The sequence below is a fragment of the Protopterus annectens genome, chromosome 13.part0 (genome assembly GCF_019279795.1).
Source record: "Protopterus annectens isolate FY-2018-M chromosome 13.part0, PAN1.0, whole genome shotgun sequence".
In the NCBI taxonomy this organism is placed as follows: domain Eukaryota; kingdom Metazoa; phylum Chordata; order Ceratodontiformes; family Protopteridae; genus Protopterus; species Protopterus annectens.
In genome coordinates, this window is record NC_056747.1 from 543,795,054 (window position 1) to 543,818,817 (window position 23,764).

A 23,764-nucleotide genomic window follows, 5' to 3' on the forward strand; every position below is an offset into this window, starting at 1 on the left:
AATGTATGCCATTCATGACAAGCCAAAACGACAATGTTATTAAACTTAACCATGTCATTAAACTGAATGTCTATTGTGAATTTAATACTAGTTGTTCAGAATATGATTATTACATTCTGTGACATTTCACACTACTAAAATGTGGTGCTGTGGTAGCGTTGTCGCCTCACATAAGACATTGTCCTGCTCGATTCTCAGCTAAAGCGTCTTCTGTGTGGAGACATGCATGAATGGGCGTACCTTCGTTGAAGGTTGTACATCAGAGCTGGCAACTCGGCACGTTAAAATCTACTGCCAATCATTAGCGGACCGGAGTTCCACTGTGGCGACCTCTAACCGGGAAAAGCCGAAAGACACAACAACAACATTCTGTGGCATTTCAAGTTCAGGCTTCCACTGTCTCTCTAACCCAGTCAATTTGATGTCATGTACAAAAACACTGGTTATCTTGGTAACCATACTACCCATGGTCAAGATGGGCTACAAAAACTACAATTCAAGTTACCACAAATAAATAACTTTTTATAATGTAGTGACCACAAGCTGTTAAGCTTTATCGTCACTCTGTTACCGTTACCATAGCAACCTAGGAGTGTCTGATACTGTTAATGAGTCTGTGAACTATTTACCAAAAGCTCACGATGCACCTGAAGCAAAGTTTCACTTCACTAGCAATCCCAAGCCTGAATTCCCTCCCAGCCCGGCAACAGTCAGGAAAGAGCTGAAAGCAAACACGTCAGCAAAAACAACGAAAAAAAAAAAAAAAGATAATTATAATGACATCTGCACCAGCTACCAGACACAGCTGCATCCATGCATACCACATCAGGATTGACCAAGCAGCACACAAAGCCACAATACCAGCCACAAATGCCATCAACCATATCTATACAGAATAATAATGATATTTGTACTAGCCTCCAAACACAGCTGTATCCATGCACCCCATTTCAGGATTGATTAAACCGCACTCATAGCCATAATACCCGCCATAATTAACACTAACCATGGTTAATCAGAATAACGATGACATTTGTAGTAAGAGCTTGCTACTGTTATTAACCAGGATATACATGACATTTCTATGTCATACTTTAACTGAAGAAGGCATTAGTCTCCATGACAGCATTTTTTTAAACACTCTACTGTTACTGCTATTATATTTTGTTTTGTTTGGCTAATATATAATATAAATAGTAACCCATCTTGACCTACCTTTGTTTTTGAAGAATCATTGGACTTTTGAACATTCTGAATAAATCATTACTGTTTCTCAGTTGTTTAAAAAACCCTCCTTTTTAAAATAAAAACAGATGACAAGTGATGTACCATATCAGTTGATACTTTGAGAGATGTAGTTGTAAGTGTTATTTTTTTGGGACAGCTATCTTGGAATCAATTTTTTGTTTCTTCTTTCTAGCATCAGCCCAAGCATTTGTTTCTTTTATTCTCTTAAGAGTAGGGGCCATCCATTCCATTTCTTCTGGAACAGGTACTATGTTGCTGTTTTTGATGAATATAGTAGCTTCTTCTAAGTCATTAAAGGTTCTCATCTCATTGGCAAAAATTATTTTTATCTTGGCTGGAAAGGCAAGCTGTGCTTTAATGTTACAGAAAACAGGAGGATGATGCCTGAAGAATGTAAACCAGTGGAGTGCAACAAGTGAAATTAAACAAGCAAATTCTCCTCCAAGTAGTCCACAGCAGATGTAAAACACAAGTTTTAATGACAGAATAAAATACAGATAAGCGCTTTCACAGTAAGCTTCATCAGATCTAAAGTGGATTTCAAAATTACAATCTTAAAAGTGCAGAAGCAGTCACAATCAACAAATCAGAACAAAGTGCATCCAGTATTATTAGCTGCCATAGTAACTACACAAATAAATATATAAAGCAACAAACACTCTGTATCACATAAAACCATGCATGGTGTGCAAAATCAAGATAGGTGTAAATATAAACATCTCAAAAAGCATATATATGTATTAAAATGCATAAATACTAAATAAAATATTTCTGATAAAACTAACGTAGCAGGGAATTGTACATACAGCTTATTTCTTTTTGAAAGTCTTGCTCTTAAAGTAGGTTGTATAGATATGTTGTCATTCAACCCAGAGTAATTGTGTGCTTGTAGTAAAAAAAATGCACTTAAGTTCTGCCTGATAAGTTCTGTTCATAAGGTCTCCCTTATTGATGTTATCATAAATTAATTCTAGTGCTACAAACCTAAAAGAATGTTCCATGCCTGTATTTATCATGTTTTGCCAGTGCACTGCAGCTCATACCCCTACATGCACAATATAAATGGTCACGAATGCGCTCTCGTAGGCACCTATTCGTTTTGCCTACATAGAATGAACAACAACCATTACATAATACAAGATAGACTAGATCCCTGGAATTGCAATCAGCTGAGGGCAGATGTGAAAACTCCCTGTTATTGTTGGGATGTATGAAGGACCCAGACACGTCAATATACATACAATAGGAGCAGCTATTACATCTCCTCATCCCATAACCAGATGTAGTCCTATTTGGTTGGTTGATTTGGGATAACATAACAGTACTTATGTATTATCGCAACCACATTTTAAACGACTCGCAGCCGATGTATTGTGGCAGCCCATCAAGCTATCGTTTCCCTTGGAAAAGAGCATCCACCATTTTTAGGATGTAAGGTTTAAAACACAAAGTATATAGATATGGATATTTTAAAATGTTATGCAACTCAGCATGCAAGTCGCACTGTATGATCTTTATTTTTCTGACAGAAACTCCTGCTGATATTCAACTGTGCTTTCAGTTAACTTTTTCTTCCACTTCTTATGTAGTGCTGTTTGATCACGGAAGCATTTTAATCGCTGTAGCTCCCCGTGTTCTTCAAGGTAATTTATAACAGAATAAAAAATATGTGTTAAAACAAGAAAGAAAGATGCTGGTTGACCCCTGAAATTTAATGCCAGGAGGTAGAAGTTTGACAAGCTACATCAAGAATAGTTTCTGATGAACCACAGTATCTTTCTAACACTGTTACACATACCTCCAAACCTCTGAGTTCAACACATCTGCCCAAAAACAAAACATAATAGTGGGGAACATGGTAGATAAAAGAAAAAACAGGCATTGCTGTTACAAACTTGGAAAGCTACTACAATAACATGATTTGTGTTAGCATGCATTTTCTTGAATGATAGGAAGTCTACATTTATAGGAATGTCATTACTTATGCACTTCAGTCCTCAACGATTGCCAGAAAACCAAACATTTTATTAGGGAAATGCCCCAAAAAATTGAGGACTTCAATCCTCAACAATTGCCAGAAAATAAAACACTATTAGGAACAACCCGAAAATTATGAGGTAAACATCAGCACATTCTGCGAAGTTACGGAAAAGTGACATGTATTTTAGAATGGGATAGCGATAATACGCAAGTACCAACATAACTTATGTTTTAATGATTTCTTGTTCTTGTATCCAAAAGATGGTTTATCACCAACAATCCTATGTATGTCCTGATCTGTGTATAATAGTGTCCGGTGTTTATAAATAATATCTGTAATTTTCTTATCATCACCAGAGTATGTTAACCCAAAGAAGATCGTACTTCCTTGGTCAATCTTATTATATTTGGATGTGATGTCACCACATCCAAGTGGTGTTGAAAAGTATGGTCTCCCAGTATTTGCCCTATCAGCCCTAACAGTATTATATATTCTATCAGTCTCTTTAGCATCGTAGCCCCTAGAGATGAAATCAGTCTTCATTTTCAAGAGCCCTCTCTCAAAGTCCTCATTCCTGTTGTGCAAACGGCAAGTACGCAGGCCTTGGCCTTTCAAAATATGTTGTGGATGCATGCTCTTTCGATGTACATAGGTGGGCCTATAACATTCTTTGCTGTATAACTGAGTATAGAAAGTACCATCTGCATTCATATGCAGTGTTATATCTAAGAAATTAATGGATGTATTAGAAAATACATGAGAAAATTTAAACAATGTGGTGCTTGAGTTCAACATAGAAACATACTGTAGTAATTCAGTGGGGGAACCCTTTCAAAAAATGAAGAGGTCATCACCAAAACAGCAGTAAAATAATGCATTTTGCTGATGTAAATCAAATTTATACATAATGTCCTCTTCCCAAGCTACCATGACTAAACTGGTGTAGTCTTTGTCACACGAGGTGCCCATGGCCACGCCAGAAGTCTGAAGGTAATAATGGTCATCAGATGTGAATACGTTGAGCTCAAGAACCATCTCCAATAATAAACATAGAAAATCTATGTGTGTTTCATCATATATACCACTCTTCAAAAGTACTCGCTTAACCATCTGTATTCCCTCCATATTTGGTATGCATGTGAAAAGAGAATTCACATCTAAGATGACCAAATAACCTGGTATGTGATCCATTTTTTCATCAATAAAGTTATAGAATTCTTGTAAGAAATGTTTACTGTCTATTAACACTGAAGTGCACATGGCAAGAACTGGTTTCAATTGTTTATCAAGGTAAATAGAGAGGGGCTAGGTTGCCCACCCTGCTCCAGCCACTACAGGTCGAAAAGGGGGTTCAAGGGATCCTTGTGGACCTTAGGCAGTCCATTTAGGGCTGGTACCCTGGGGTATTCAACTATAAAATAACAATTTGTTTGTATACATTAACATCAGACAACATAAACTCTAAACATAAAACTACTGACGTTAGTGGTAGTAGTTTTATGTTTAGAAAACCAAGTAGCTTTACACCTCCTCAGCATCCAGTTTTGGATACATTTGTTAAACAATGTGAGAATGACATTTATACACTGTTAAACAATTCTAATAGAAAGGTTTTGTAAATTTATCTAAACGAGAACACCAAGTGCTTTATGACTTAGAACGCAAGGATAGTATTGTTATTAGGCCAGCCGACAAGGGTGGCTTAATTGTGATAATGGACAGAGTCTATTATTTTAGAAGTATGTTAGCTATGTTGTCTGATGTTAATGTATACAAACAAATTGAATATACTGAGGTAGCAAGGATGCAAGATGACATTATTAGAACATTAAGGGATTTTTTTTTGAGCAACACACTTGGTAAGGACTTGCTTAGTTATTTTATAGTTGAATACCCCAGGATACCAGCCCTAAATGGACTGCCTAAGGTCCACAAGGTTCCCTTGAACTCCCCTTTTCGACCCATAGTGGCTGGAGCAGGGTGGGCAACCTAGCCCCTCTCTATTTACCTTGATAAACAATTGAAACCAGTTCTTGCCATGTGCACTTCAGTGTTAATAGACAGTAAACATTTCTTACAAGAATTCTATAACTTTGTTGATGGCAAAATGGATCACATACCAGGTTATTTGTTCACCTTAGATGTGAATTCTCTTTTCACATGCATCCCAAATATGGAGGGAATACAGATGGTTAAGCGAGTACTTTTGAAGAGTGGTATATATGATGAAACACACATAGATTTTCTATGTTTATTATTGGAGATGGTTCTTGAGTTCAACGTATTCACATTTGATGACCATTATTACCTTCAGACTTCTGGCGTGGCCATGGGCACCTTGTGTGCCAATGGCTATGCCAATTTAGTCATGGTAGCTTGGGAAGAGGATATTATGTATACATTTGATTTACATCAGCAAAATGCATTATTTTACTGTCATTTTGTCGATAACCTCTTCCTTTTTTGGAAGGGTTCCCCCACTGAATTACAACAGTATGTTTCTATGTTGAACTCAAGCACCACATTCCTTAAATTTTCTCATGTATTTTCTAATACATCAATTAATTTCTTAGATATCACACTGCATATGAATGCAGATGGTACTTTCTACACTCAGTTATACAGGAAAGAATGTTATACGCCCACCTATGTACATCGAAAGAGTACGAATCCACAACATATTTTTAAAAACACATTGAAAGACCAAGGCCTTCGTACTAGCCATTTGCACAACAAGAATGAGGACTTTGAGAGAGGGCTCTTGAAAATGAAGACTGATTTTTATCTCTAGGGGCTACGATGCCAAAGAGACTGATAGAATATATGATACTGTTAGCGCTGATAGGGCAAATACTGGGAGACTATACTTTTTGACATCACTTGGATGTGATGACATCACATCCATATATAACAGGATGAGGAATGACCAAGGAAGTACGATCTTCTTTGGGTTAACATACTCTAGTGATGATAAGAAAATTAGAGATATTATTTATAAACACTGGACACTGTTACACAGAGATCAGGACATACATAGGATTGTTGGTGATAAACCATCTTTTGGATACAAGAACAAGAAATCATTAAAACATAAGTTATGTTATCCCAAATCAAGCAACCAACTAAATAGGACTGCATCTGGTTATGGGATGAGGAGCTGTAATAGCTGCTTCTATTGTATGTATATTGACATGTTTGGGTCATTCATACATCCCAACAATAACAGGGAGTTTTCACATCTGCCCTCAGCTGATTGCAATTCCAGGGATCTAGTCTATCTTGTATTATGTAATGGTTGTTGTTCGTTCTATGTAGACAAAACAAATAGGTGCCTACAAGACCGCATTCGTGACCATTTATATTGTGAATGTAGGGGTATGTGCTACAGTGCACTGGGAAAACATATGATAAACACAGGCATGGAACATTCTTTTAGGTTTGTAGCACTAGAATTAATTTATGATAACATCAATAAGGGAGACCTTATGAACAGAACTTATCAGGCAGAACTTAAGTGGATTTTTTTACTACAAGCATACTATTACTCTGGGTTGAATGACAGCATATCTGTACAACCTACTTTAAGAGCAAGACCTTTGAAAAAAAAGTAAGCTGTATGTACAGTTCCCTACTACATTAGTTTTATCAGATATATTTTATTTAGTGTTTATGCATTTTAATACATATATATGCTTTTTGAGACGTTTATATTTACACCTATCTTGATTTTGCACACCATACATGGTTTTATGTGATATAGAGTGTTTGTAGCTTTAAATATTTATTTGTGTAGTTACTATGGCAGCTAATAATACTGGATGCACTTTGTTCTGATTTGTTGATTGTGACTGCTTCTGCACTTTTAAGATTGCAGTTTTGAAATACACTTTAGATCTGATGAAGCTTACTGCGAAAGCGCTTATCTGTACTTTATTCTGTCATTAAAACTTGTGTTTTACATCTGCTGTGGAATACTTGGAGGAGAATTTGCTTGTGCTTTAATGTTGTTTTGTTTCAACAGTTTTATTATTGGCTAGACTTTTTTCCTTTGTTGTAGTATTCTGGAAGAATAATCATTATCAAACCTTATCAGGCTTTGATTGTATTTTAAGGGTGATTTTCTCCAAGCAGATTTTAATATTAGTTCCTTGTCCGGAAATGAAAGAAAATGTTATAAGTATGGATCTGAGTGGTGTATTTGTTGAGTTAGAAGCAGGTTTCCTCAGTGCTCTATGTGCCTTTCAATTCCAAATGAAAGTTCCTCTTTCAAGTCTAAAAATTCAGGAATCCAGGTTGTTAAAAATGAGATAATGTCTTCACCTTCAGTATTTTCAGGCAGACCAAAGATCCTTATGTTGTTTCTCCTTTCCCTGTTTTCTAAGTCATCTATTTTGTTAAGCAGCCAAGTATTCTGTTTAAGCAGAAATTCATTTTGGGATTCTTCCTCTTTGAGTCTCCCTTCAATTTCATTTAGAGAAGTTTATATAGTTGTTATTTTTGTCAGGTGTTGCTGTTTTAGTTCCTTAAGAGAGTCAGTCTGTTTTTGAGAATTTAATGTGAGGTTTTCTAAGTCATTTTTAAAGCCATCCATCTTCAAAGACATTTCCTGTAAGGTAGTTGTTATCAGTTGCAGTTCTTTTTTCAAAGCAGCATCTGGGAGAAAATTCCTTGAGTTGTTCATTTTCAGTGATTCAATATATATCCACGTTACTTGACAGGAAAATTTTTGTAAATCTCCACCAAAATTGATATTTATGTAGTTTAGTAGTTTATCTATAGATTTCTGACATTTTAAAATTGAAAATAATAACATTTTCCTATATTATTATACTAGTTTATGCTCTCAGTTGGCCATCTAGGCTCAGCCCCCTAGTGTGCATTTTCTGAAGGTTATGAAGTTTGGAATTCAAATTCTGTTATTATTTACTGACTTCCATCCTCGGTGACTTGCCAGAAAGCCACAAATTTTATAAGGAATGGTTAAATATATGAGGCAAAAATCTGAACAGTTTAAAGCTATAATGCTGTGTAATGTGCGAACATCAAATGCATTGCTGCTCATGAGTTTGCTTTGTTTCGGACTTGATAAGGAATCACACAATTTGCACGCTTGTGGTCACAGTCCCTGTCGCATATTATGGCCAAGACAAGTTGAAAGGTATGTGTTTGTTTCTCATTTTTATCTTTGCTTCTTTTGATGATGGACCACACAGTTGTCAACAGCTGCAATAATAAATGATTGTTGCGGACAGTAGCCTAATAACTTGCAAAAGGGGTTGGATTTGGGAACCGGAACAAAATTTGTATTTGAAATGTACAATCACCTGACACTGATTTCAGCAACAACTCTACAGTAAAGCATTTTTTGACAGTAATTAACCCCCCTTTCACCCTACCACTCACAGATGAATGTATCTATCTTAGTAAAAGAAAAATAAAACTGTTGTGTGAAGAGACATCAGTTCATTTGTTCTCTTATGCTAGGAAGTGATCTTTAAAATCAAGATTTGTTAAAGGACAGTAAGCGCTTTCTTTTTGAAAGCTCAGATGGTTATTCCCTTTCTATGGAATCCTCCCCCAGGGTCTTTTGTGTTCTCTGCACACACCCCTCTCCAGGAGCCCAGCCTCTGCTAGTTCCTTTGTGTTACTATTGCATTTGTCGCTTCTTTGCATTTTGAAAATTTAGACAATGTCATTAAGGGAGGGAGCATACCTCTCAACTGTCCAGATTTTTTGCAGAATGTCCTGATTTTTGGCTCCCATTTTTGGTCTGTTCCTCACAAAATGTGCGGTTTTCTGGGAAATCACTGGGATGATCTGAGGATTTAATCACTAACTAATAGCATACATTTGAGTTTCAGACTTTAGATCCTTTGGAAAATGTATGTTAAAACACACACTGTTACTCTAGCAACTTTTTGTTTTCTAAGTTTATAAGAGCAATATTTAAAATATGTCCCTATTTTTGGGCCTTTGTCCCCCCATTTTATCAGGCTTTGTCCAGATTTCTTGCACTAAAGAGTTGAGAGGTATGGGAGGGAGGTGTGTGTGTGTGTGTGTGTGTGTGTGTTCCTCATAAAAACCTGTGGTCTTCTGGCAAATCAGTGAGAACTAAATTCACGAAATAATGATCACCATTTAAGTTTCAGTCTTCCTATTTTTCAAGAAACGCATGGTAACACAAAACATTTTATTCTAGCAACTTTCTAAGATTATACAAGCAATGTTTAAAATGTGTACCTGGTTTTGGGCCTTTGTCCCCCCAATATATTTTGTTTTTTTCCAGATTTCTTGTGCTGCATAGTTCTTCAGAGGGAGAGAAGTTTAATCCTGCTTATACCAAATGTTCATCGTGTTTCACTGTTGCAGTCATTACTCTTGGGTTATCCTGCTGGCAGGCTACCCGCAGTCAGCCAGAATTCCAAAGTCTATGTCCGGTGTCGGTTGCTGTCGCTTCTTCCCTGACGTCAGTGTGCCAGGGGTATAAAAGATGCAGCCGATGCCATTTTCTTCAGTCTTTCTTGCCGCGCGGTGCCTGAAGCAAAAGCAGTTCACAAGTGCCGGTTGGCCGACTCCTGAGATTTTCAAATCCGAATTTCAGATCCAAAGTCTTCATTAAAGCTAAGTACCCCATTGGGGAAACTTTTTTCTTGCTCCAAACCGATGTCAGAAAAAGTTAACAATTGTATTTCTTGTGGGAAGCAAATACCTCATAAGGATTTTCACTCTTAGTGTATTCCTTTCCTAGGCCCTGATCACAACATTGCTAGTTGTCGGTTTTGTGCTAGATTTAACCAACGCACTATCAAGCGTCAGTTTGACTTTGCATTTCATTACTTTGGCCGAAGATTTAATTATATAATGCTGTCGGATCAGCCGACAACTGGAGTATACAAAAAACACAAGGACAAGGAAAATGATAGGCATCCGAGGTCCAAAACTGACGATGAAGCCTCTTCTAGGCCAGTCGCCAGTTTGCCGGTTCTCAGTGAGGTGCTTTCGCATCCCCTGGCGCCCGCTACCTCAGAGCTGCAGGCTGTTTCTGGCTCCCACGTGGAGCCAACTGGGCCTCTGGATGCTCAAGGTATTGGACACTCGGAAATCATTCCCTCAGATGGGTCCGGAGCCGCTGAGCAGGCATCGGCTTCTGAGGGTGTCTTCAGACCTACACAACTATATATTAAGCCATCTTCAGCTTCAAAGACAAAGACTAAAGCAGCATTAAAGACAAAGAAACAAGTACAGCATTCTCCTACTCAGACTTCCATGCCTAAAAAACAGATGCTCAAAATGGCCAAAGACCTAATTACTTTGATCAGGGTTTCCCATCCCCCTCCTGATAAGAGGCCTAGGCAAGAGACAGAGTATGATTCTTCTGATCAGGTTTCTATTTCCTCTGATTACTCTTCTGAACAGGATTACTCCATGCTTCCCTATGAGGATTCTGATGCTGAAGAATCCATTCCTTCAGCCTCTCCTCCTGAGGATTATTCTTTTGGGGAAACCCTGCATACCATGAGGGAACATTTCCACTGGGAGAGCCAAGATTATTCTGAATCTAAGAAAAGGCTCAGAGACTTTCTGCTACTTCCTCAGCACAGACCCCTTGCTATTCCACCTAATCTAGACATTGTAGATGATGTATTTTCAGAGTCCGGCCTGTCCCCAGACTCTCTACCCCCTGCACCTGCTATGCCAGACAGATACTACAGGGTGCCAGATTCTCATAAATTCCTGCACTGCTGACCCAGAAACTATATCTCAGGGTCCCAAGGGGGTTAAAGCTTCCACTGCAAAAAACCCTGTCCCCTCTGATAGGGATTCCAGGGCTCTAGACAGATGGGGGATATAAGTCTACACTTCTGCTACTCTGGCTGTAAGGGCCTTAAATTGTCAGTTTCATATGCTTCAATATCAGCAATATTTAATGTCACTGCTTAAACAGAAAATGTTGACAAATACTGAATGTTCAGAGAACAAGGAATTGCAGGATTTATTGCATGCAGCTGAACAAGTGGGAAAGCATACTTTGCAATGTGGCTATGATTCACTGGAGGCCTCTTGCAGGGCCACTGTTACAGGTTCTGTTATTAGAAGGCATGCTTGGTTAAAGGAACAAAATCTGCCTGATCATGTTAAAGCAAAATTATTAGATGCACCATTACAGCATGATACTGTGTTTGGTACTAAAGCTGAAGAGGTGTTGAAAAAAATGAAGGATAAAGCAAAATCCATGCAGACAGTCAAGGATTTCTTACAGGTACAGTCACCCAGATTTAGCAGAAACTGGCCTTCTAAAAATTGGTCATTTCCAGTGTCAGACAGACCACAAAGAGGCAGATACAGGTGTCCCAGAGGCAGAGCACAGCCCCAAGGCTCATACAGGCCTAAACAATGGGGTGCTCCTACCTCCAAAAGCGGAGAAGACAAATCACAACCTTACAGGAAACAGTCCCAATGACTTTCCTCTACCAGATCCAAGCACTTTTCTTTTGGCAGCCCCCTTAGGAGGAAAACTAGCACATTTTTCATCAAATTGGCAAAGGATTACCCAAGACAAATGGGTCCTGAACATAGTGTCTCAAGGCTACAGGTTCCATTTCCACACTCTACCAAGGTCAAAAGGTATGCCAGACCTGCCACACAATCAATGGGCAGAGGCACAAAAACAAATTGCAGCCCTCATGGACATGAGGGCCATTCAGCAAGTACCACAACAAGAGCAGGGGCAAGGATTTTACTCCAGACTTTTCCTAGTACCCAGAAAGGACAAAACCCGGAGACCAATACTGGACCTGTCTATAATAAATACGTTTCTGGAAGTTCCAAAATTCAAGATGTTGATTCTACAGCAGCTACTGCCCATGTTGGGCAAGAAGGCTTGGCTCGTAACTTTGGACCTAAAAGAGGCATACCTGCATGTCCCAATCAGACAATCTTGCAGAAGATACCTCAGATTAATAGCTGGCTCAATGCATTACCAATTCTCTGCACTGCCCTTTGGCTTATCTACTGCGCCCAGGGTCTTCACAAAATGCCTGGCACCAGTAATTGCGTTTTGCAGACAAAAAGGAATTCAAATATATCCCTACTTGGACAACTGCCTGATTCAAGCAGAGAACAAAGACATTCTTCTAAAGCATCTGGCGTTTGTAAAAAGATTACTAATTGGCCTAGGATACACAGTAAATGAAAAGAAATCAAAACTAGTACCCTCTCAAGAGATAATATTCCTGGGTGCAAGCCTAAATACAACTGCCCAAATGGCTTATCTCACGCCAGACAAACAAAAGCAACTGACTACTTACTTCAAGAATTTGGCAACAAAATTCCACTTATCTGCAAGGAAAATCCTGCAGGCCTTGGGCTTCATGGCATCCTGCATTCTACTAATTCCATATGCCAGACTGCATATGAGGAAACTACAGTGGTATCTAAAAAGTGTTTGGACTCAGCATTGCCACAGCCTGGAGACAGTAATTGCACTCATCCCCTGCCTGCAACAGGAGTTTCGATGGTGGGCAGAAGCCTGTCACCACAACACGGGTCTGCCATTTAGTTTACCCACAGCCAGACAGACACTGACAACGGATGCATAAGATTATGCCTGGGGGGCCCATATGGCAGGAAAATGTATTCAGGGCACATGGCCTGCAAACCAGATGCATCTTCACATCAGTCAAAAAGAGATGCTAGCTGGTCAAAATGCCCTGACAGCTTTCAAGGACCTGCTTCATCCAGGACAATTACTGATAAAGACAGACAACACTATGGTTATGTGGTACATAAACAAGCAGGGAGGTACTCATTCCTACCCCCTCTGCAGACAAGCAATGACCTTATGGGACACAGCATTGACCTTTCAACTACACCTGCAAGCACAATTCCTGCCAGGAAAAACAAATACTCTAGCAGACGAACTAAGCAGAAACCTCATGGATCCCCATGAATGGAAACTGGATCCACAAGTCTTCAGCATGATAATAAGGGAATGGGGATGCCCAGACATAGATCTATTTGCCTCCGTTTACAACTGCCAATTGCAGAGATTTTGCACAAGGATTTATGACAAACAAGCATGGAGAGTGGACGCCCTATCCTTCAGCTGGAAAAATCTAACAGTATATGCTTTTCCCCCACTGCCACTCCTACCCAGGGTACTCCTAAAGGTCAGACAAGAGAAGCCAAAAATGATACTGATTGCACCAGACTGGCCACGCCAGCACTGGTACCCAATCCTAAAGAGCTTGTCTCAAGGTCCAGCATGGATACTGCCTCACACTTCTCACTTGCTGACCCAACAAAACAATCAGATCCTGCACAGCCAACTCAGGACCTTAAATCTGGCAGCATGGCGGATAATGTAGCCATTCAGAACACTCCTCTTTCAAAAGCTGTTATGGATGTTATCTTTGAGGCCAGGAGGCCCAGTACCAGAAAATCTTATGCAGAAAAATGGAAGAGATTCTGTGCTTGGAACCAGGAACAAGGCATTGACACGTGTGTACCAAATATCCCTCAGATTTTATAATACCTAACTGAGATGCTAAACAAAGGCCTTTCATTCTCATCTATTAAGATTCATGCCTTTGCCATTTCAGCCCATTACAATACGGAACCACCTATCTTTTCTCATCCTTTAATAAGGCAGTACCTCAGAGGGGCCAAAAACATTAGGCATCCAAGGAGAGCACCAATTCCGACCTGGGACCTCAATTACATTTTCGAAAATCTCACACTGCCTCCTTTAAAGCCAGCATCAACAGCAGATATAAAATTCTTATCCTGAAAAACAGCTCTGCAAGGTGAGTCTCTGAGTTACAAGCACTCATGGCTGTGGAACCTTTCATCATTTTTCATCCAGACAGGGTTTCTCTGAGGACAAACCCTACATTTATGCCTAAGGTGGTGTCCAGTGTGGCCCTCAATGAAACCATTCACTTGCCAACCTTTTATCCTAATCCACAGAACAAGGGTGAGAAAATTCTGCATTCTTTGGATATACACAGGCAGTTACGATTCTACTTGGACAGAACTAAAGCTTTCAGAAAGACTGAGCAACGTTTAGTGCCATATGCTGCAGGATCACAAGGAAAGGCTATCTCAAAACAGACTATTTCTAAATGGATAGGCCATTGCACCCATTTCTGCTATTTTCAACATGGAAAATCAGTGCCTAAGGACATTAGGCCTCATTCCACTAGAGCAGCAGCCACTTCAGCAGCCTTCCTCAGAGGAGTACCAACCAAAGATATCCTAGCGGCTGCAACTTGGAGTTCAGTGCACACCTTCACATAGCACTGCCACTTACCTGTTTACTCTAAGTCCAGAGCAGGCTTTGTCACTGCAGTTCTGCAGGGCCTCATAGCCTCTCCTAATCCTATTTAGCCCAGCCACTCTTCCTCAGCTTTGCGATTCAACCCAAGAGTAATGACTGCAACAGTGAAACACGATGAACATAGTACAGTTGTGTACCTACCATAAATGTAGATGTTTGAGTGTATTCACTGTTGCAGTCCAGGTTACCCACCCACCATCCCCCTTTTTCTTTGCTGGGACTTATATACACTTCTCTATCCTATACAACCTTTTTGGTGTATTTGCTTGTAGATGAAGGACATGTTATTTTTGTGCATGCATTTTTATTGGCATATTTTTCAGCCTTCCAGTTTGGGGGCACTTGACATCTGGGACAAGAAAAACTGAAGAAAATGGCGTCTGCTGCATCTTTTATACCCCTGGTGCACTAACGTCAGGGAAGAAGTGACAGCAACCGATGCCGGACCTAGACTTTGGAATTCTGGCCGACTGCGGGTAGCCTGCCAGCAGGATAACCCAAGAGTAATGACTGCAACAGTGAATACACTCGAACATCTACATCTATGATAGGTACACAACTGTACTGTCTGTTAGTGTTGTTAGTAGCACAACAGATATTATACTTGCTTTTGATTCAGAAGGCTGTGGGTTCTATTCCCACACTATTTAAATGGATTGCCGATACTGTACTGTGTTGTACTTTTAAAGGGGGTAGATGCTGCAGTCCTGAGAATGTCCTCTTTGACAGAGATACCTAGTAAGTATGAACCTGTTATCAGTTTGCCATCCATTCCCTACTAGCTTATCAGTTTTTTAATGTAACATAAGCAATTTATTCTTCAAGGGCAACAAGCACTTTATTTGTAGATTAAACAATGAAATATAAAGTTGTTTGCTAGCAGCAACCTCTTCATTAGTTATAGATCTCTTTAATGTGGAATTATTTAATGAGTTTTGCATTTTCTTTGAATGTGGGTTTTAATGCTGTTTCAATGAATGTGAGTTTCAAGGGCAGAGAAGTTTTAATGCTAAGTCTGTTTTCATTGTGAGACTGCATTGCTTTGTTTAGCAGATGTCTATTAGTGTGTGTGCTATAAAATGTAAAGTAAAAGTTTTAAATGAAATCCAAATAGTCATTGTTTTTTTTAATATTTTTTTATTTTCTAAATAATATAATGTTTAACAATACAATCATTAATAAACAAGTATTATAAACCTTTATATACACTGTGTACAATTGACCTGAACAAAAGAGGGGAAACAATTAATAAAATATATGAAATTAGTAACAAAAATTTATAATATTCAATTAATAAAGTACAAAGTTACACATTAATTATGTAGGGTTTATTTTTTAATGTCTCAATAAGAGCAAAATTTTTTTCCCAAGGATTGTTTGTTCATGTTTTAGGTGAAATTCTCGATTCCTTCACCTTGATTTCTAATGTCGCTGTTTCTTCCATCAATCTCAAGAATTCTTCCAGAGTAGGTTCTTGTGAAGACTTTCACTTTCTAGTTATACATTTCCTTGACACAGCTTGTATGGACCAAAGTAGGTATAGATCTTTTTTATTCATTCCAATAGTATCATTAACATTTAAGAGGACTAAAGGTTTGGTTTAAATAAAGGTATCTGTTAATATAGCTTGGAGAAAAATAGTAATTTCTTCCCTGAATTTTTTATATTAATACAATCAAAACATATATGACACCAATCAGCTTTACAGTTTAAAAAACATCTCCAACAAATTGATTTATCAAGTGAATTAAATTTGGCTAGTTTATCAGGTGTGATAAATGCCCTGTGAATATATTTCCATGTAAATATTTTCCATACCTGTAAACTAAATGTTAAGTTAACAGAACATAAAAGATTTTTTACTGTCAATCAATAGATTAGTGTGACATCCTTTTGCTATGAAATTCCAATATCTTGCATTAGGGTTAATTTTATATGTTATTAATATTTTGTATAATTTTGAAATTAGATTCGTCCAATTATAATTATTGTAAACTTCAGATATTAGACTTATCAAATTTGGACTAGTTTTATAATGGGAATTAATAATTTTACTATTAAGATCCTCAGCATATGACAACATGCTTTGTAGTATCAACCAATCTGCTGATGGAATATCATATTTATTCTGAATTTGTTGAATGTCTAATACTACTTGATTCTCTATACAATGTTGCCAAGTGAAGTTTTTCCCCTCCCATCCAGTTAAGATAACATTATGAATTTTATTGAAGAACTTCTTTGTAGAGCTAAAGGATATTAACAAGTCTAGCCAAATCTTAATATCCATGTTAGTATATATAAATCTTCTGAATAAATTGTAAATATTATTTATATAATTTAAGTTTGTTGGTTTTGTTATATTATATTGAATACTGAAAGTCAATATGTGCCACATCCTACTATTTTGTTCACTTAATATACAATTTGTAATTATTTTATTTTCATTTAGAAAAATAATAGCGTGCAATATTTTCCAAGGTGAAGAATAATTAGGATCTATCCAATTAATGATAGTTCTTAATATGGAAGCTTTTATGCATGATTCTAGATCTGGAAGTTTAATTCCACCCATTTCCCAAGATCTAATATGATGTGTACAGGCTATTCTATTTCTTTTTGGATACCAAAGAAAGTTTAATAGATTTTTTTTATTTATTTCAAGATTTTTTTGTTAGGTACTATAGGAGTGGCTTGTGCAATGTAATTAATTTTTGGAAGTATTGTCATTTTTATTATTTGTAATCTGTCTTCAAATCTCAAGAACATTTTATTCCAGCTTACTATTAACATTTTTATTTTATTAATTATGTTGCTCTAGTTTATGGCTAACGTAGATTCCAAATTATCACATAGTGTCATTCCTAAATATTTTATTATGGGAACTTGTTTTCCTATCACACAATTTGTAGTTACGTTAAATTCTCTCTTTTTATTCAAATGTATATAATTAGATTTCTCTTGTTAAATCTAAGGCCGGAAATATGATAAAACCTTTCCACTATTGCATCTAGTTTTTGTACTGATTTCTCAGAGACACATAATGTGAGTAAAACGTCATCAGCAAATAACATAATTTTTGAACTGAGTTGACCATATACATCTATGCCTGATATATTAGAGTTGTGGCATAATAATGAGGCAAATAATTCAATTCCTAAGGCAAACAGGATGGGAGACATTGTGAGTAAAACGTCATCAGCAAATAACATAATTTTTGAACTGAGTTGACCATATACATCTATGCCTGATATATTGGAGTTGTGGCATACTAATGAGGCAAATAATTCAATTCCTAAGGCAAACAGGATGGGAGACATCGGACATCCCTGCTTTGTACCTTTGGTTATTTCAATAGCCTTCAAGGTAAATGGCCCAAGTTTTACATAAGCCAAATTGGTTTTATAAACATTCTTTATTAGCGTAATAAAATTAGAAGGAAATTCAAACAATTCTATATCCTTAAAAAGAAAATCCCAGCTCAACGAATCAAAGGCGTTTTCTATATCCAAAGCTACTATTAGAGCTTCTTGGTTGTTTCTGTTTAGAAAATCTATGAGTGTTAGAATTCTTTGTATATTGTCATGTGTGTGTCTTTTATAAATGAATCCTGTTTGATCCTCATTTATTGTGTGTGTCAATGATTTTTTTAATTCTACTAACTAATACTGACATGAAGATTTTATAATCATTGTTAAGTAGAGATATTGGCCTATAAGATTTACACTGTAAAGGGTCTTTGTTTTCTTTTATAATGGGTGTAATTAAGGAGCATCTCCATGAAATTGGAGTTGTGTTTTGTGCTAGAATTTCATTCAAAGTTTTGTGAAACAATGATATTACTGAAGATGGAAATATCTTATATAATTCATTAATTATTCCATCAATTCTCAGTGTTTTATTACTTTTACATTCCTTGATTTTTTTGAGTAATTTCTTTTAGAGATATTTGTTTTTGAATGTCTAACTTTAACTTTTCTGGTATCGCCTTTACCTTTACTAATTTCAGGTCTAAGTTTGATGTATTAGTTATATGTGAAGTATCATTATAATGGTCAGAGAAATTATGTTTAAATGCATCTAGTATATCATTTATATCCGAAACCTTTTTGTTTTTTTTTCCTTCCTTCATGTATAATACTTGTAATGTTATTTTTAATCAAATTTATTTTAATCTTATTGCTAAATTATGCATATGTGTGGGTGATACTGCAGAGGAAATAAGTTTTAACCTTTCTACAGCTATATTAGTTTTGTGAGTTAGGATTTCATTATATCTTTTGTTTAAGTCTTCCAATGCTTTTTTATGACTATTTTGTGTGTAAGTAGATGATTTAATAGTGAGATCTGTAATTTGTTTTTGGATGTTACATAATTCTGATTCCCACTCTTTTAGCTTGTGTTTATACTATGAAAGAATTTCTCCATTTAGATAGGCTTTCAAGGTATCCCAGAGATTAATTACATTTATTTCAGTAGTGTAGTTTATGTCTAAAAAGAATTGTACTTCTGAAGCTAACCAAGGTTTAAATTGTTTTAATTTTGTAATGTAAGCTGGAATTCTTGACATAAAAATTAATCTCTTATAATCTGTATACCTTTTGAGAATTAATGAATTATGGTCGGAAAAGGGACAAGGGATTATGGAAAATTTTATTATTTTTGAATTTAGCTCTTGAGATACGAAGAGTTTATCAATTCTTGTATGTGTCCCAAATTTGTGGTCTTGGTGTGAAAATAATAATGAAATGCTCTCCTTATAACTAAATGTATCAATTAGATTTAAACTTTCTTCCCATTTCTTAAGTAGCTTCCCTATAGAACTTACACATACATTTCTTTTGCTTGTGGTCTCTGATTTATCCAATATACAATTAAAGTCATCTCCCAAAATCAAATTTCCTTTATATACTCTAGTTATTAAATCCATGTGTTTTCTTATTGCCCCAACCCCAATACCTGGAAACCAATATATATTTACTAATGTCCAGAGTCTATTGTTATATTTTACTATTACTATGGCTAGGAGTCCTTTTTTATCTTCACATTTGTAAATGATTTGAGGCATAGTGACATTTTTTTCTATAAAATTAAAGTTCCCCTAACCTTTATCTTATATGAAGAGTGAGATAAGATCATATATTCATTAGGATTCCAGCTAAATGTATCATTTGTTTTAAAGTGAGTCTCTTGAAGAAATACTACTTGTACTTTATTTAATTTCATATAGCTTAATAAATTAGATCTCTTCCTTGGATTGTTTAAACCGTTAGTGTTTAAGGATAAAATAGTCAAGTCCATTCTCGGTATTTAACTTTACATCATATTTGTTTTGTATTATATTTTGTAATACCATACCAAATGTAAAATATGTAACTACTGTGTTAATAATTCTCATTGTAGTCAATATTTTAATTTTGGTCAAATAACTTAAAATAGAGTTTAGTTCAGGCCAATAAAAAAAAGAAAAATGCCAACATTACTTGCATAACAACAAGTATATAAATATTTTTGTAAACCCTCTAATGTACATGAAGTGAAATACACTTCCAATCTGCTAGATGAAAAGAAATCTAACAGATTGCCTACCATAACTTCCCTCATGAAAAAAGAAAGAAAAAAACAAACTAACCCCTTTCATGCTCCAGTACACCTTTTCTCTTATCTTGGAAATTTAACAATATTAGTTATTTTCCCTATATAACTATTAATAATGAATTAACATAATGTATGGAAAGAGTATTGATTTGGTAATACAATTTAATTTTAGATTAGATTAGACTTCTTTTTCAGAATATAATCATCCTATCATGCACTGCTTAAACATTCATAAAGTAAAATCTCATTTATAACACAGTAAATGTTGCTTAATATTAGTTTTCTTTGGCTTGAGAGTAGTATATATACATATTAATAGTCTCCAATATTCTGATATGACCAATATACTAATGATTATGTCAGATAAACACTCTCCTACATACTAAAACTATATTATAACTGAGTGAAGTAGATTTAGAAATGTATCAATAAGTGAAGCTAAATATGGACAAGTGTATTCAGGACATTTGAATCATACTACAAAAACTATGTAGTCCATAGAATGAACCCTTAGAGTCGTGTTCACTAGAGATGATAATGTAAATATGTTTGAGTGAACAATACATGTCATAAATCTTTATGTATCACTCACATGCTTTTAATTAGAGACAAATGAAAGCATAACCAGATTCAGTTTATTTTATGTCCACCCATGAATGTAGTTGCGACAAATTAAAAGAAAAAATGAAGAAGGACAACATTAGACCATAGTGATCACTCATTGATGATGAAACAGAAGCAATTTGGCCTTAAGTGGCCATGTGGGTGAGCTATTTATAAACTTCTTAATACTAATACATAGTTATAATATCAATTCATATTATGAGAATATCATCACAGAATATTGAACAAAATGCTAGTCAAGAAAGAGCATTACTGAAGCTGTTCTGCACAGCCACAGTTCCTTAGAACCTTTATAATGGAGTGTTTATCAAAAACTGTGTCATGCAGCAAGATACAAGAGTAGGCATTCTCCCTTCTTTGTTATTAAACTGTTAAAAGTAATGACACTCTAAAAAATACAAACCCTATTAAGCTGAACAGTGCCTTAAGAAATCTCTCTATCTCATATCTATTTAATTAGTGTTCTACTTGAATTTCTCATCAAGAATTACAATTTACAAATCTGTCTTATTTTACTACTTGAAGATGTAGCAAAAGCAGACCATGAAGACATTTTCTCATGGGCCCTTTACTTTAAAGAAATAAAGATGAAATTCCAAGATGAACCCATTTTACCAACCATCTCACTAAGAAACTGATAACCTTATTATTTAAACAGTTGTCAATATTCAGTAAAAATATCAGCTGCGTAATAGTCAGCTATACAACTAATGTCTGAAGGATTAAAGCTAGCTTATGTTATAAATCCCTGCCTTAACCAGATGCATAGCATACAGAATATCATTTAGGATTTGTGTTTCTTAGGAACCTATGTCTGTAAATGTGTAATTCAAACAATTCTTGGTAGAATGAATGATATCGAAACTACTTTATTATACTAATTTATGTGCAGTTTTACTATAGGTTTCCCAGTACTTCCCCATCATCAAGGCAACTCCCATAATACATAAACAGGCACTCGCAAGACTGGCTGAGATGCCAATTTTATGAGTTATAGAACCATGGCTTAAAGTCTTGCTGGGAATAAATCAACTGTTCATCATAGAAAATAAGTACACATGCCCACACAATTTAGTAGTGCAGTTAAACAACTACTTGCATGTTGGTGTAAGAATTTTGGCTAATTACCAGCATCTTTGCCACTTTACTGAAAGTTGAATCCCACTTACCAAAGATTAGAAAGCACTAAAGGGTGAGTAGAGTAATCAGTAATTTACTATCTACTGTATTCACTATTTATTTGGTTACTACTTAAACAAATCAATTGAACATGTCCAGGCAGTGTGAGCAGTGGAAAATAACAACACTACACAGTACAGGGTTTACTATGTTATCTAATAAAGCAATGAGCACATTATATTCAAATAAGGAGGAGTTATAAGTACAAGGTAATAAGTTCCTTTGTGGCTTTTGAAATTAAATGATTTCTGTTACCAGGTTAATGAAGTATTCAGTATAATATGTCTAAAACCTGCCTTAATTTTACTTATGTGCACAGAAGTATGTCACAACTGCAGCTGATGTGTGTAGCTCACACACATATTTTCCTATTTACACTTGCAACACTGTAACAGATGCTCGCAAAACTATCAGACGTCATTTTACTGGATCACCATAGCATAGTTTATCTTATAGCCTGTTTAGGAATAATTCAGAAGTAAGAAAGGACTGTGTTTACTTCAAGTGTAACAATGTAGTCCGTAATGCTTCTATTACTTTTTCAATTGGATGTTATTCAATGTTATGTAAATTCTTCTTTTTTGTGTTACCTACATGAAAAACATCTACTCTGTCACTGATTTCACACCTATTCTTTTTATTTATTTAAAATAAGTCAGGGTTTGTAGATTTTAATAATCCAAAGACCATGTTAAATGAGCTTAAAATGTACTGCTTGTGTAACTGATATCACACTACAAACGCTACCCTAACAACAGAAAAGCAGGGGATTTCTTAACTGACTATTTCCACCTTAAATCTTTCATAGCAGACAAGGAAATTCTGCTCTGAGGAGAATGGTACGTATATGCGAGCATATGCTTTCACAGGGCTTCTGGTCATTCGTATTCTTGACTAAGTTATAAATAAACTCATCTCCCTTGGATTTTATATTAAAAAAAAAGAAAAGAAAAAGCTCTTTAGAAAGTCAGTTAAAGGAACTAACCTAGACAGCACTATTATAATATAGCATAAGACCCTCGATCGTCCAGGAGTTAAGTTCAAGTTACTCTTCAAAGCAGGTCCAGAGGTCAGCTTCAGGTGTACTCTCCAGTTCATCTGGTGGAACTGCGCATTCTGAGGCAGTGTCACAACTGCCTCATGTATACAGACAACCCTCTCCTCTTACCTCTAGACACAAACACTTGTGAGAGATGCAAATACACAGCCAGACTGGAGGCTAAGCACTCTCAACCCATGACTGTAACAGACAGTCAAGAGGATAAGGGACACACTTGCATCACACCACCTGTCACACATGAATCTACAAAACAAGCACCGGCAAAACATACGCATAAATACACAAAAACTTATTCGGAGGCACTAGGTACCAATCTGAAAAAGAAACATTGCCTCCAAAGCAGACAAGCAAGCAACCTGCACCCCAAACACAAGCCAGAAAACACATAATTCACCTCAGCAGTGTGCCTCACAACAGCCCTTAAGGCAAAACACCATACCTAACACGCTAGTAATAGGAGACTCTAAAGTAAGGCACATGGATGTTCCACTCACCAGGCTGAACAAGGAGAAGGTTACTATCAGCTGCCACTCGGGTGCCCGTATCCGCTACATAACACAGGCACTTAGGTCACTCCAGAACAAGTACAAGTATGATGCTGTCATTGTACATGTTGGTGTGAATGATCTAAGATGTACCTCCCTGGACTACATGAAAAGAGACATTGAGGGGCTCTCTGATCATGTAGCCCAAGCTGGTATGACCCTGACCTTGAGTAGCATACTACCTTCACCTA

The 23,764-nt window shown here is 36.4% G+C and overlaps 1 protein-coding gene across 2 annotated transcripts in view; it reads left to right on the forward strand.

The window, feature by feature from the left end:
• Window positions 1–23,764, forward strand: part of LOC122787456 (septin-4) — a 1,249,948-nt gene that overhangs the window by 1,136,976 nt on the left and 89,208 nt on the right. The gene's annotated exons all lie outside the window — the stretch shown is intronic.